The 13,753-nt window shown below is 44.8% G+C and overlaps 1 long non-coding RNA gene across 3 annotated transcripts in view; it reads left to right on the forward strand.

The window, feature by feature from the left end:
* The window catches only part of LOC307181161, a 165,188-nt gene that overhangs the window by 91,129 nt on the left and 60,306 nt on the right, over positions 1 to 13,753 (forward strand). The window contains exon 3 of one of the 3 annotated variants that reach the window (XR_013826051.1): positions 857 to 871. The exons of the other annotated variants lie outside the window; for them this stretch is intronic. This is a non-coding gene — a long non-coding RNA (uncharacterized lncRNA). Of the gene's footprint in view, positions 1 to 856; positions 872 to 13,753 lie in introns of those variants that run through there. 3 annotated transcript variants of the gene reach the window in all.

Genomic DNA, 13,753 nt, shown 5'->3' on the forward strand with positions numbered 1-13,753 from the left:
AGCTCCTTTCTTCAACTTGCTTTCTTTGAGCTGGCCGCAACACCGCAGGATGGCTTCAGGCCCTAATCTGGTTCCGGTACAGCACGCTGAGCCTTTGGTTATTTCCTCTTCCTGGTGGGAAATGAGAGTTAAATTTGCCCGTCCAGACACCTCCAGCTAGCCTCTCATTGGTTCTCGCTATTCCTGTTCATCTTCCACAGAAATTGCAAACTGTGCCAAACAGGAGGTTAAAGGCGCTGACTCTCCAAGTGGGGAGAGTGTTAGTAAAGCGTTTGGAATGTTGCACCCGAGTACCAGGGGAGGAAAACTGAGACATATTTGAACACGTCTCCCGTTCACATGGTTGATCATACTCTGGGTTCCACATGCATGTTTTAGCTGAAGGAAGAATACCTTAAACCTGGAGAGTTGAGACCCGTGTAATGGGTACCATGCAATATGACTTCAAAGGGTCTTCATTTGCTCACCGAACCTCTCCAATCCTATCACTGCTGCGTTTATGCCCCTGTACACATGCTTGATTCTCTTTTGGAGACATAGCAATCCATAGGTTTTACGATACTTAATAGTCAGGTACATTCTTAGGCGTTTAATATGCGGTGTTGAGTCCATTTCGTTGAACAAGGAGTAGCTCTTCTCTATTCCATATTTGACTTAAGGAACTTTATCTGTGCTCATTTCAATCTCTGGTTTTATGCAGCACCCCAACTCACCTTTCCCCTTAAGCAAGCATAAGTTGGTTTTCTAAATTTGAGACCCTGTTCTGTTCTGTAATTCAGTTCCTGTGTAGCCAAGTTTACATTCCGTGTATTACTGATATCTTATGATGTTTCTTTTTCTGTGTGACTTATTTCAGTTAGAATCATCGTACCTGAATCCACTCATTGTGCTGCTAAGGGCCTGATGACACAGATTTCATTGCTGAGTGATATTGCTTTGTAAGTAAATACCACAACTTCTTTATCCATTTTTCACTTTCTGTGATGTTGAACTTGTACTGTAAACGAGGTTCTTGTAAACAGCGGCGTCCCAAACTTTGGGGTGGCTGTGTCTTTCTGATTTTAATTTCCCTAAGCTATAGGACCATAAGTGGCAGTGCCCTAGCCTCTGTTGCTTTGTTTTTTAGATGTTTCAGGAAACACCATACACTTCTCCCAAGTGTCTGTTGGCAATTTACATCCCGCCCATCAGCATAACAAGGCTCCCAGTTCTCCATGGCCTGTCCTGCCTTTCTGGATTTTACACTTTTTTCAGATGGCCCTTTTGACCGGGGGGAAGTGAGACTTCATTGTAGTGCAGATTTCCTTTGCAAGCTTGCTTGGTTGGCCAAAAAGGGCGTATGCGTTTTTTCCTGAATATATTCAGGAAAAAACGCATACGCCCTTTTTGGCCAAGTGCATCATTGTGGACGTTCTGCCTCTTTTCCTATGCTTTCAATGCAATTCCAGTCTACCTCCTGAAATTGGTTTCTTGCAATTCTGCCCCGCTTTCAAGTCCTCTTGGCAGCCTTACTTCAGTCTATTTTTGGACGATAGCTGTCATTTATAACTCTGCAGGTTTGTGAATTACAGTGCCCCTGAGCTCCTTTCTTCAACTCGCTTTCTTGTGAGCTGGCCGCAACACCGCAGGATGGCTTCAGGCCCTAATCTGGTTCCGGCACAGCACGCTGAGCCTTTGGTTAATTCCTCTTCCTGGTGGGAAATGAGAGTTAAATTTGCCCGTCCAGACACCTCCAGCTAGTCTCTCATTGGTTCTCGCTATTCCTGTTCATCTTCCGCAGAAATTGCAAACTGGGCCAAACAGGAGGTTAAAGGGACTGACTCTCCAAGTGGGGAGAGTGTTAGTAGAGCATCTGGAATGTTGCACCCGAGTACCAGGGGAGGAAAACTGAGACATATTTGAACACGTCTCCCGATCACATGGTTGATCATACTCTGGGTTCCACATGCATGTTTTAGCTGAAGGAAGAATACCTTAAACCTGGAGAGTTGAGACCCGTGTAATGGGTACCATGCAATATGACTTCAAAGGGTCTTCATTTGCTCACCGAACCTCTCCAATCCTATCACTGCTGCGTTTATGCCCCTGTACACACGCTTGATTCTCTTTTGGAGACATAGCAATCCATAGGTTTTAAGATACTTACTAGTCAGGTACATTCTTAGGCGTTTAATATGGGGTTTTGAGTCCATTTCGTTGAGCAAGGAGTAGCTCTTGTCTATTCCATATTTGGCTTAAGGAACTTTATCTGTGCTCATTTCAATCTCTGGTTTTATGCAGCACCCCAACTCACCTTTCCCCTTAAGCAAGCATAAGTTGGTTTTCTAAATTTGAGACCCTGTTCTGTTTTGGAATGCAGTTCCTGTGTAGGCAAGTTTACATTCCGTGTATTAGTGATATCTTATGATGTTTCTTTTCCTGTGCGATTTATTTCAGTTGGAATCATCGTACCTGAATCCACTCATTATGCTGCTACGGGCCTGATGACATAGATTTCATTGCTGAGTGATACTGCATTGTACGTAAGTACCACAAGTTCTTTATCCATTTTTCACTTTCTGTGATATTGAACTTGTACGGTAAACGAGGTTCTTGTAAACAGAGGCGTCCCAAACTTTGGGGTGGCTGTGTCTTTTTGATTTTAATTTCCCTAAGCTATAGGATCATAAGTGGAAGTGCCCTAGGCTCTGTTGCTTTGTTTTTTAGATGTTTCAGGAAAGACCATACACTTCTCCTGAGTGTCTGTTGGCAATTTACATCCCGCCCATCAGCATAACAAGGCTCCCAGTTCTCCATGGCCTGTCCTGCCTTTCTGGATTTTACACTTTTTTCAGATGGCCCTCTTGACCGGGGGGAAGTGAAACTTCTTTGTAGTGCAGATTTCCTTTGCAAGCTTGCTTGGTTGGCCAAAAAAGGCGTATGCGTTTTTTCCTGAATCGTTTTTCCTGCTTCATTGTGGACGTTCTGCCTCTTTTCCTATGCTTTCAATGCAATTCCAGTCTACCTCCTGAAATCGGTTTCCTGCAATTCTGCCCCGCTTTCAAGTCCTCTTGGCAGCCTTACTTCAGTCTATTTTTGGACGATAGCTGTCATTTATAACTCTGCAGGTTTGTGAATTACAGTGCCCCTGAGCTCCTTTCTTCAACTCGCTTTCTTGTGACCTGGCCGCAACACCGCAGGATGGCTTCAGGCCCTAATCTGGTTCCGGCCCGGCACGCTGAGCCTTTGGTTAATTCCTCTTCCTGGTGGGAAATGAGAGTTAAATTTGCCCGTCCAGACACCTCCAGCTAGTCTCTCATTGGTTCTCGCTATTCCTGTTCATCTTCCGCAGAAATTGCAAACTGGGCCAAACAGGAGGTTAAAGGCGCTGACTCTCCAAGTGGGTAGAGTGTTAGTAAAGCGTCTGGAATGTTGCACCCGAGTACCAGGGTACGAAAACTGAGACATATTTGAACACGTCTCCCGATCACATGGTTGATCATACTCTGGGTTCCACATGCATGTTTTAGCTGAAGGAAGAATACCTAAAACCTGGGTAGTTGAAACCCGTGGAATGGGTACCATGCAATATGTTTTCAAAGGGTCTTCATTTGCTCACCGAACCTCTCCAATCCTATCACTGCTGCGTTTATGCCCCTGTACACATGCTTGATTGTCTTTCAGAGACATAGCAATCCATAGGTTTTAAGATACTTACTAGTCAGGTACATTCTTAGGAGTTTAATATGCGGTGTTGAGTCCATTTCGTTGAGCAAGGAGTAGCTCTTGTCTATTCCATATTTGGCTTAAGGAACTTTATCTGTGCTCATTTCAATCTCTGGTTTTATGCAGCACCCCAACTCACCTTTCCCCTCAAGCAAGCATAAGTTGTTTTTCTAAATTTGAGACCCTGTTCTGTTCTATAATTCAGTTCCTGTGTAGCCAAGTTTCCATTCCGTGTATTACTGATATCTTATGATGTTTCTTTTTCTGTGTGACTTATTTCAGTTAGAATCATCATACCTGAATCCACTCATTGTGCTGCTAAGGGCCTGATGACACAGATTTCATTGCTGAGTGATATTGCTTTGTAAGTAAATACCACAACTGCTTTCTCCATTTTTCACTTTCTGCGATGTTGAACTTGTACTGTAAACGAGGTTCTTGTAAACAGAGCCGTTCCAAACTTTGGGGTGGCTGTGTCTTTTTGATTTTAATTTCCCTAAGCTATAGGACCATAAGTGGAAGTGCCCTAGGTTCTGTTGCTTTGCTTTTTAGATGTTTCAGGAAACACCATACACTTCTCCGGAGTGGTTGTTGGCAATTTACATCCCGCCCATCAGCATAACAAGGCTCCCAGTTCTCCATGGCCTGTCCTGCCTTTCTGGATTTTACACTTTTTTCAGATGGCCCTTTTGACCGGGGGGAAGTGAGACTTCATTGTAGTGCAGATTTCCTTTGCAAGCTTGCTTGGTTGGCCAAAAAGGGCGTATGCGTTTTTTCCTGAATATATTCAGGAAAAAACGCATACGCCCTTTTTGGCCAAGTGCATCATTGTGGACGTTCTGCCTCTTTTCCTACGCTTTCAATGCAATTCCAGTCTACCTCCTGAAATCGGTTTCCTGTAATTCTGCCCTGCTTTCAAGTCCTCTTGGCAGCCTTACTTCAGTCTATTTTTGGACGATAGCTGTCATTTATAACTCTGCAGGTTTGTGAATTACAGTGCCCCTGAGCTCCTTTCTTCAACTCGCTTTCTTGTGAGCTGGCCGCAACACCGCAGGATGGCTTCAGGTCCTAATCTGGTTCCGGCACGGCACGCTGAGCCTTTGGTTAATTCCTCTTCCTGGTGGGAAATGAGAGTTAAATTTGCCCGTCCAGACACCTCCAGCTAGTCTCTCATTGGTTCTCGCTATTCCTGTTCATCTTCCGCAGAAATTGCAAACTGGGCCAAACAGGAGGTTAAAGGGACTGACTCTCCAAGTCGGGAGAGTGTTAGTAAAGCGTCTGGAATGTTGCACCAGAGTACCAGGGTACGAAAACTGAGACATATTTGAACACGTCTCCCGATCACATGGTTGATCATACTCTAGGTTCCACATGCATGTTTTAGCTGAAGGAAGAATACCTTAAACCTGGGTAGTTGAAACCCATGGAATGGGTACCATGCAATATGACTTCAAAGGGTCTTCATTTGCTCACCGAACCTCTCCAATCCTATCACTGCTGCGTTTATGCCCCTGTACACATGCTTGATTCTCTTTCGGAGACATAGCAATCCATAGGTTTTAAGATACTTACAAGTCAGGTACATTCTTAGGCGTTTAATATGCGGTGTTGAGTCCATTTCTTTGAGCAAGGAGTAGCTCTTGTCTATTCCATATTTGGCTTAAGGAACTTTATCTGTGCTCATTTCAATCTCTGGTTTTATGCAGCACCCCAACTCACCTTTCCCCTTAAGCAAGCATAAGTTGGTTTTCTAAATTTGAGACCCTGTTCTGTTCTGTAATTCAGTTCCTGTGTAGCCAAGTTTACATTCCGTGTATTACTGATATCTTATGATGTTTCTTTTTCTGTGTGACTTATTTCAGTTAGAATCATCATACCTGAATCCACTCATTGTGCTGCTAAGGGCCTGATGACACAGATTTCATTGCTGAGTGATATTGCTTTGTAAGTAAATACCACAACTTCTTTATCCATTTTTCACTTTCTGCGATGTTGAACTTGTACTGTAAACGAGGTTCTTGTAAACAGAGCCGTTCCAAACTTTGGGGTGGCTGTGTCTTTTTGATTTTAAATTCCCTAATCTATAGGACCATAAGTGGAAGTGCCCTAGGCTCTGTTGCTTTGTTTTTTAGATGTTTCAGGAAACACCATACACTTCTCCCAAGTGGTTGTTGGCAATTTACATCCCGCCCATCAGCATAACAAGGCTCCCAGTTCTCCATGGCCTGTCCTGCCTTTCTGGATGTTACACTTTTTTCAGATGGCCCTTTTGACCAGGGGGATGTGAGACTTCATTGTAGTGCAGATTTCCTTTGCAAGCTTGCTTGGTTGGCCAAAAAGGGCGTATGCGTTTTTTCCTGAATATATTCAGGAAAAAACGCATACGCCCTTTTTGGCCAAGTGCATCATTGTCGAGTTTGTGACTCTCTTCATATGTTTTCAATGCAATTCCAGTCTATCTCCTGAAATCGGTTTCCTGCAATTCTGCCTTGCTTACAATGCCTCTTCATAGCCTTACCTCAATATATTTTTTAAAAAAAGTTGGCCTTTATAACTCTGCAGGTTTTTGAATTGCAGTGGCCCTTAGCTCCATTTTTTAGCTCTTATTTTTGTGGTCTTGCCCCGTAACCACAGGATTCCTTGAAGCCCTATTTTTCTTCTGGGGCACCTTGCTGTGCCTTTGGTTAATTCTTCTTACTGATGTGATATTAGAGTGACATGTGCCCATTGAAACCGCTACATCTAGTTTCTCACTGGTTCCCCCTATTCCCATTCATCCTCTGCACTAACTGCAGACTGTGCGATACCAGAACTTAAAGGCATTGACTCCATGTGGGGATGTTGTTAGTAAAGCGGCTGGAATGTCGATCCGGAGCCCCAGGAGAGGAAAAATGAGGTGCGTTTTAGAAACCTTTCCCGATCATATGGTATACCAGTCGCTGGGTTTCCCAAGCATGGTTTAGCTGTAGGAAGATTCCCTTCAACCTGGAGTGTTGGGACCCTTGGACTGAGTAGCATGAAGTATTGCATTAAACTTTCGGCAGTTGCTCACCAAAGCTCACCAATCCTGTCAGCCCCAAGTGTCCAGCCTTATGTCTTATCCAGCTGTGGGTTTATATGTGGTCAATCCAGGTTGCATCACAGCCCCTGAGCGAATTTTGTAAGAATTTTTCTCTCTTTCATTGTTTCAGCGTTTTGTTTTTAAAATTTATTTCTATAATGGGGTTTAGCTCCTTTTCACTGCTGTGTTTGTGCCGCTCTGCACACACTTGATTCCCTTATGGAGATATATCAATACATGGGTTTTAAGATTCTTATTCCTCAGATATATTTCTCTGCGGTGTATAGGGTGTGTTGAGGCCAGTTCATTGAGCAAGGTGTAGATCTTGTCTAATACCTATTTGGTTTATTGAACGGTATCTGTGCTAATTTCAAACTCTGGTTTTATGCATCACCCCACCTCTCCTTTCCCCTTAAGCTGACATAAGTGTGTTTTCTAAATGTGAGACACTGTTCTGTTCTGTAATTCATTTCTTGTGCAGCCATATTTACCCTCCCTCTATAAGTGATATCTTATGATATGTTTCTTTTTCTGTTTGACTTATTTCAAGTAGTATTATCGGACCTAAATCCACTCTTTATCCTTCTACTAGCCTTATTACATTGATTTCATGGTGAAGAGATATTCCATTGTACATAAGTACCACATCTTCTTTATCCATTGTTCTCTTTCCTGGGATATTTAAGGTGTACTGAAGTTGAGGTTCTTGTAAACAGAGTAGCCCTAAACTGTGGTGTGCTTGTGTCTTGTTGATTTTTAGACTTCCCTAGATATACTCCCATGATTGGAAGTGTCCTATGCTCTGTAGCTCTGTTTTTTAGATGATTTAGGAACCACCATACACTTCTCCAGAGTGGCTCTCGGCAGTTCACACACTGCCCATCAGCGTATAAAGGCTCCCTGTTCTCCATGGCCTGTCCTGCATTTCTGGTTTTTACAAATTTTTAGGATGGCCCTTTTGACCGGTGGGAAGTGAGACTTCTTTGTTGTGCACATTTGCATTGCTTGCTTGCTTCGTTGCCCATAAAGTGCGTATGCGTTTTTTCCTGGATATAATCAGGAAAAAACGCATACGCCCTTTTGGGCCAACTGCATCATTGTCGAAATTCTGCTGCTTTTCATGTGCGTTAAAGACGAGTCCAATCTATCTCTTGAAATCTGTTTCTTGCAATTCTGTCTTGCATTCAGATCCTCTTCTTTGCCTTACCTCAACATATTTTTGGACGTTAGTTTTCATTTATAACTCTGCAGGTTTGTGAATTGCAGTGACCCTGAGCTCCATTTTTTAAGTTGCTCTTTTGTGAGCTGGCCTCAAACCCGCAGGATTGCTTCAGGCCCTATTTTGGCTCCGGCGAGGCAGGCTGAGCCTTTCTTTAATTCTTATTCTTAATGGGAAATTAGAGTGATATGTGCCCGTCCAAACCCCTACAACTCTTCTCTCATTGGTTCCCCCTCTTCCCGTTCATCCTCCTCACAATTTGCAAAATGTGTGAAACAGAAGTTTAAATGTGCTGATTCTCCAAGTGGGGAGATTCTAAGTAGCGTGGCTGGAATGGTGAACAGGAGCACCAGGAGAGGATAAATGAGGTGCATTTTAGACACATCTCCCGATCACATGGTGTACAGTCCTCTGGGTTTTCCATGCATGTTTTAGCTGTAGGAAGATCCCTTGAACCTGCAGATTTGGGACCCATTGAATGGGTACCAGGTAGTATTACTTTAAAGGGTGTGCATTTCCTCACCCAACCTCACATTTCTCTTAGCGCAAACAGTTTCCAGCCTTATGTCTCATCCTGCTGTGGGTCTAGATGTGTTCAATCCATGTTGCATCACCGTCCCTGAGGAAAAGTTGTAAGAGGTTTTCTCTGTCTCTCTGTCGTTTATTTTTTTCAATTTATTACTATATTGGTTACAGCTGATTTTCAAAGCTCTGTTTCTTGCTGCTGTACATCCACTTGATTCGCGTACAGAGAGACATCAATAAATTCTTTTTCAGATTCTTACCAGTCGTATATATTCTTTTCCGGTGACTTGAGTGTGCTGAGTGCAGTTCTTTTAGCTACCGTGTAGGCCTTGTTGATTATCAGTTTGGTATTTGGAATGGTATCTTTGCTAATTTCAACCTCCTGGATGATGCCTCACCCCTCCCCACCTTTCCCGTTTAGCAGCCTTATGCGTGTTTTCTACATATTTGACTATGTTTTTGTTTTGTAATTTATTTCATGTGTAGCCATTTTGGATTCCACCTTTAAGTGATATCTTATGATATGTGTCTTTTTCTTTTTGAATTCTGTCACTTAGAATGATCATACGTAACTCCTCCGGAGTTGTTACAACTGGCCATATTTCATTGATTTCCAGGCTGAATAATATTCCACTCTACCTAAGTACCACATCTCTATCCATTTTTCCCCTCCAGAGACATTTAAGTTATATCCTAGTCGAGGATCTTTTAAACAGAGAGGGGGTAAACATTGGGGTGCCTGTGTCCTCTCGATTTTTGTTTTTCCCAAGATATACGCCCATGAGTGCAAGTGCCCTATGCTCTGTAGCTCATTTTTTAGATGCTTTAGTAAACACAATACACTTCTCCAGAATGGCCGTTGGCAATATACATTTCCACTATAAGTCTCACAGGGCTCCCTCTTCTCGTTGCCCTGTCCTGCATTTCTGTTGTTTACGCTTTATGAGGATGGCTCTTCTGACTGATGCGAAGTGATATCTTTTGTAGTATTGACTTCCAGTGCCCACCTGTTTGGTTGGCTAAAAAAGTGTATGCCCTTTTCTTGAATATATACAGAAAAGAACGCATACACCCTTTTTGGCCAACTGCAATGTTGGCAATGTTCAGCTCCTTTTCTTGTGCTTAATGGCGAGTCCTTTCTACCTCCTCAAATCCCTTTCCTGCCATTCTCCCTTGCTTACAAGTCCTTTTCTCTGACTTTCCTCAAGACATTTTTCAGTGATGGATATTTTCAACTCTGCAGTTTTGTGAATTTTACTGCCCCTGAGTTCCATTGTTCAACTCGTGTTTATGGGAACTGGCCACAAAGCAGTGGGATTTCCTCAAGCCCTATACTGTTTCCATGGGCAACCCTAGCCTTTGGTCAATTCGTCTTCCTGATTGGAAATTAGAGTGACATGTGCCTGTCTGAACACCTAGGACTTGTCTCTCATTGTTCCTCATCCTTCCGCTTCATCCTCTGGACAAATTCCAAACTGTACGCAACAGGATGTTGACAGTGCTGACATCTCCAAGTGGGGAGACTGTTAGTAAAGACGCTGGAGGGGTGAACCCGAGCACCAGGAGATGAGGAGATGAGATGCCTTTTCCAAACTCTTCCCGATCAGACGGTATACCATCCTCTGGGTGTGACAGACATGTTTTAGCAGTAGGAAGAGTCCCATTCATGTAAGGAGAACACCAGGGCTTTTTCAAAATCAGTGTCTCCCCGAAACCCAAACTGGGGAAGTTTTTAAGCTACGGCTACACATATGTTCATTAAGGGCCTTGGGAAGTAGGCAGAGTCCAAACTTTAGATGATTGAAGTCTTCAGGGTCAGAAGCACTCACCACCAGCTTCCCTTAGGCTACACTTTAACTGTCATTGATAGATGATGTCAATAAAAATATCTATTCTTTTTCAGATTATTTCCCCTTATAGGTTATTGCAAAATGTTGAGTGTAGTTCCCTGTGCTATGCAGTAGTTCCTTGTTGATGATCTATTTTATACATAGCAGTGTGTATGTGTTCATTCCAAACTGTTAATTTATCCCTCCTCCCACCTTTCCCCTTTGGTAATAATAAATTATAAGATTTTATACTTCTCAGAAATGGGGGAGCTGAAAGAGAGGTATCATTTTCAATGGAAAAGCATTTAAAACAAGATTGAAGGTTTAACCAAGATTATTAGCTGTACATCCTTGGAAAGAAATCACTTCGTTTCTCTAATATTGACCTGACAAATAAGACAAACCTTTTCACTGAACTTGCTTATAAAAAGTGATGGAAATATCAAATGGAAGTGTTAAAAACATCTTATTTTACCCGAGCCTTATACACTGTTCTATGTTAACTACAGTTTGGCTCACACATCTGTTCATTGAGGTTACAATAGTCTCAATTTCTGTTACTGATCCTCCAGAGTGGACCCCAACAAGTGTCCCCCTGCCCAGTGTCATTGGGGCCAACAGATCGAGACTGAGTTTGGTTCACAAGCAAAGGAAACTTTATATTTTGATCAGAGAATGGAGAGGTGAGAGCATGCACTACCCCGTGGGCTGTGGGCTGGGCTGCTGTGTAGAGATCCTGTCAGAGTCAGTGGGAGGGAGGGAGGCGGCGGAGCTCTCGAGGGCCGAGTTGGCTGTAGCTCAGGCTCTATATCGTGGAGTCTGCACTGGGCCCCAGGAGCTGAGGTGTCGACCCAGCCATTCTGCACTAGGAAATCTGGTCTGAAGTGCCGGGTGTGGAACCTCTGCATGCGGGACCCTAGGAGCACGTGAAATTAGACAAAGCACAAAGGATAAAAAAGGTTAGACTTGACTTTATTGCCCAGATTCTATTTTTATCTCCCAGGGATTTTTAATGGGCTTTGCTGGGGAAAAACCCCTCCTCTGCCTTTTGTCCCGTTCCTCATTCTTGGAGTGCTGAGGGTGCAGACCCTTCTTCTGTAACTGCTGAGTGCTGAGTTGGGAGCCCTCATACCCTGGGGCGAGGGTCAGAGCTTCTCCCCAGCAGCCTCCCGGTGACGTTGATTGTCCCCAGGACCCCTGCCTCCCTGCTCGTCCACCTGAGCACCAGCATTGGAAGTGTTATAGATTCTAATGACCTTTAAGGGTCCAGGAAAGAGATGTGCAGAGACGCTGTGGGGGCCGGTTTCACCCCGCCCCACATTTGTTCGGCCACCTTAGGCTGACCGTCTCTGCCAGCCTAGATGCTCTGACCAGTAGTCTGCGCTTTCTTCAGTTAGGCCCCTGAATTAATGTACAAACAGCACCAGGTGTCAGAGCCCTGCCCGCTCAACTCCCAGACAGTCCAGGGTCAGTGGTGACCAAGGACCATGATGGCTACTGAGTCAACAGCCTTTTGAAGTAAACAGGAGTCCAGCCGGTCTTATTGGCCACCATCATCATGGTGTCTGTAGGCTTTTCTATGGTGACAGTGTGGTATACTGTTCCCCCGCCAAGATTATTAGCTCCCCTCTGGGTGCAGTAAGTCCTGCAAGCAGTAGTCTACTCTTTTGGGACACACTCTTGTTGTTTTATGAGAGAAACTCCAGGTCAAGTGATGTTCACACGAGTCGTCATGGTGCCCTGTTGCCCCCGGTTATCTCTCTGGATGTTGGAGTTGGAGGGCCTCCTCACTCGAGGTCGGTGTGCCCACGGAGCGAACCCTGCAACTTCAGGGCATGGTTGGTGGTTAGGATCACCACGTGGGGTCCTTTTCCCTTAGGAGGGAGGTGGCCTTTTGGGCTGCTGATTTCCAGGTTTTTAGATACCGCCAGTATCTTGGCCAGATGTGGCAGTGGGCCAAGCCCCTTAGTGACCGTAGTTTATCCTACCTGGATGGCATTCTTGCATTGTTCCATTTCAAGTGGTCCCAGTTTTTGCACTAATTCTCCAATGGCGATTCACCTTTCACCGGGAATGTAAAGGTCAAAGGGTTTAGCTAAATTAGGGAGTTCCAGGGCAAGGGTCTGAATTGACTGCTCTTTCCATTCTTGAAAGGCCACTTCTGGATTCTATTCAAAAGGATCATCATCGTTTCCTTTCAGTGTTTCATATAGAGGCCCAGCTAGTAGACTGTAGTTAGGGATCCAGAAGCAGCAAACCCTGGCCTCCCCAGGAACCCCTAAGCTGTCTTCTAGTTTTAGAAAGGGGTAAGGCTGAAAATGGTTTCTTCCCTTTCCTGGGATGGGCTTCTCTGACCTTCTGTGAGAATGAAGCCCAGGCAGGTCACCGCAGTCTGTGATATTTGAGCTTTTTCTTGGACAACTTCTATCCTTTATTGGCTTGGTAGTTCAGAGGCCTCCTTAGTAGGGCTGGTGATCAGAATGTCGTCTGCATATTGAAGGAGGGTTTCCTTTTCCAGAGGTAGAACTTTTAGGTCTTTAGCTAAGCTTTCCCCAAAGATGGTGTGGGAATTTTTGCACCCTTGGGGCCAGACGGCCCGGAAGTATTGTTTTAGTTGTATGTTGAGTCCTACCACTCACAAGCCAAAATTTCTTGTGACTCTGGGACTAATGGAATACAAAAGAAGGCATCATTGAAGACTAATACAGAATACCATGTCCTGGTGGTTGGTAGAATGACCAGCAGGGTGTAGGAATTAGGAGCAACTGGAGGAATATCCTCGGTGGCTTCACTGACTGTCCTGACATCCTTTACCAGGTCCCCAGCAGCCCATGGGGCTCTCGTGGTCAGACCAATCCCAGAATATGGAGCTCACCTGGGCAGGTACCCCACCCCCACCCCAGCCCACGGGGCTCTCGTGGTCAGGCCCCTCCCAGGATACAGAGCTACCCTTGCAGGTACCGTGGCAGGGCTGGGCACACAGGAACCGTGCACATAGCCCTCATTGCAGAGCACCCCCAGCTCACCTGTCGCTCAGAGCTGACACAGAGCACCTCAGAGCAGGACTTGAACTAACAAACAGCAGCTGCGACAGGTCTGTGACCCTGGGCATCACTCCGTGAGGCCTCCCTCCACCTGGTCTTCCAGAGACTTCCACTGCACCCGGGGCACCAGGCCTCTGTCTCCAACCACCACCCACCCCTCCTCTCCCTGACTCCTGGGTTCCTCTCATTAGGAGAGGGTTTTCTTGAAGTTGTCTCCCACTCATGGGCCAGATAAAATGATTAGAAAACAAGCCAAAGCTGCAGCCCCTTGTCTATCCTGACTCTCAGGAGCCCACACCTGTTCCTTGGACCTGGCCGGTTCAGCAAGTTCCATTTTCTGCAACTGTGAGCCCCTGAGGGGTGATGATTG

This window comes from Stenella coeruleoalba (assembly GCF_951394435.1).
Source record: "Stenella coeruleoalba genome assembly, contig: scaffold_268, whole genome shotgun sequence".
Lineage (NCBI taxonomy): Eukaryota > Metazoa > Chordata > Mammalia > Artiodactyla > Delphinidae > Stenella > Stenella coeruleoalba.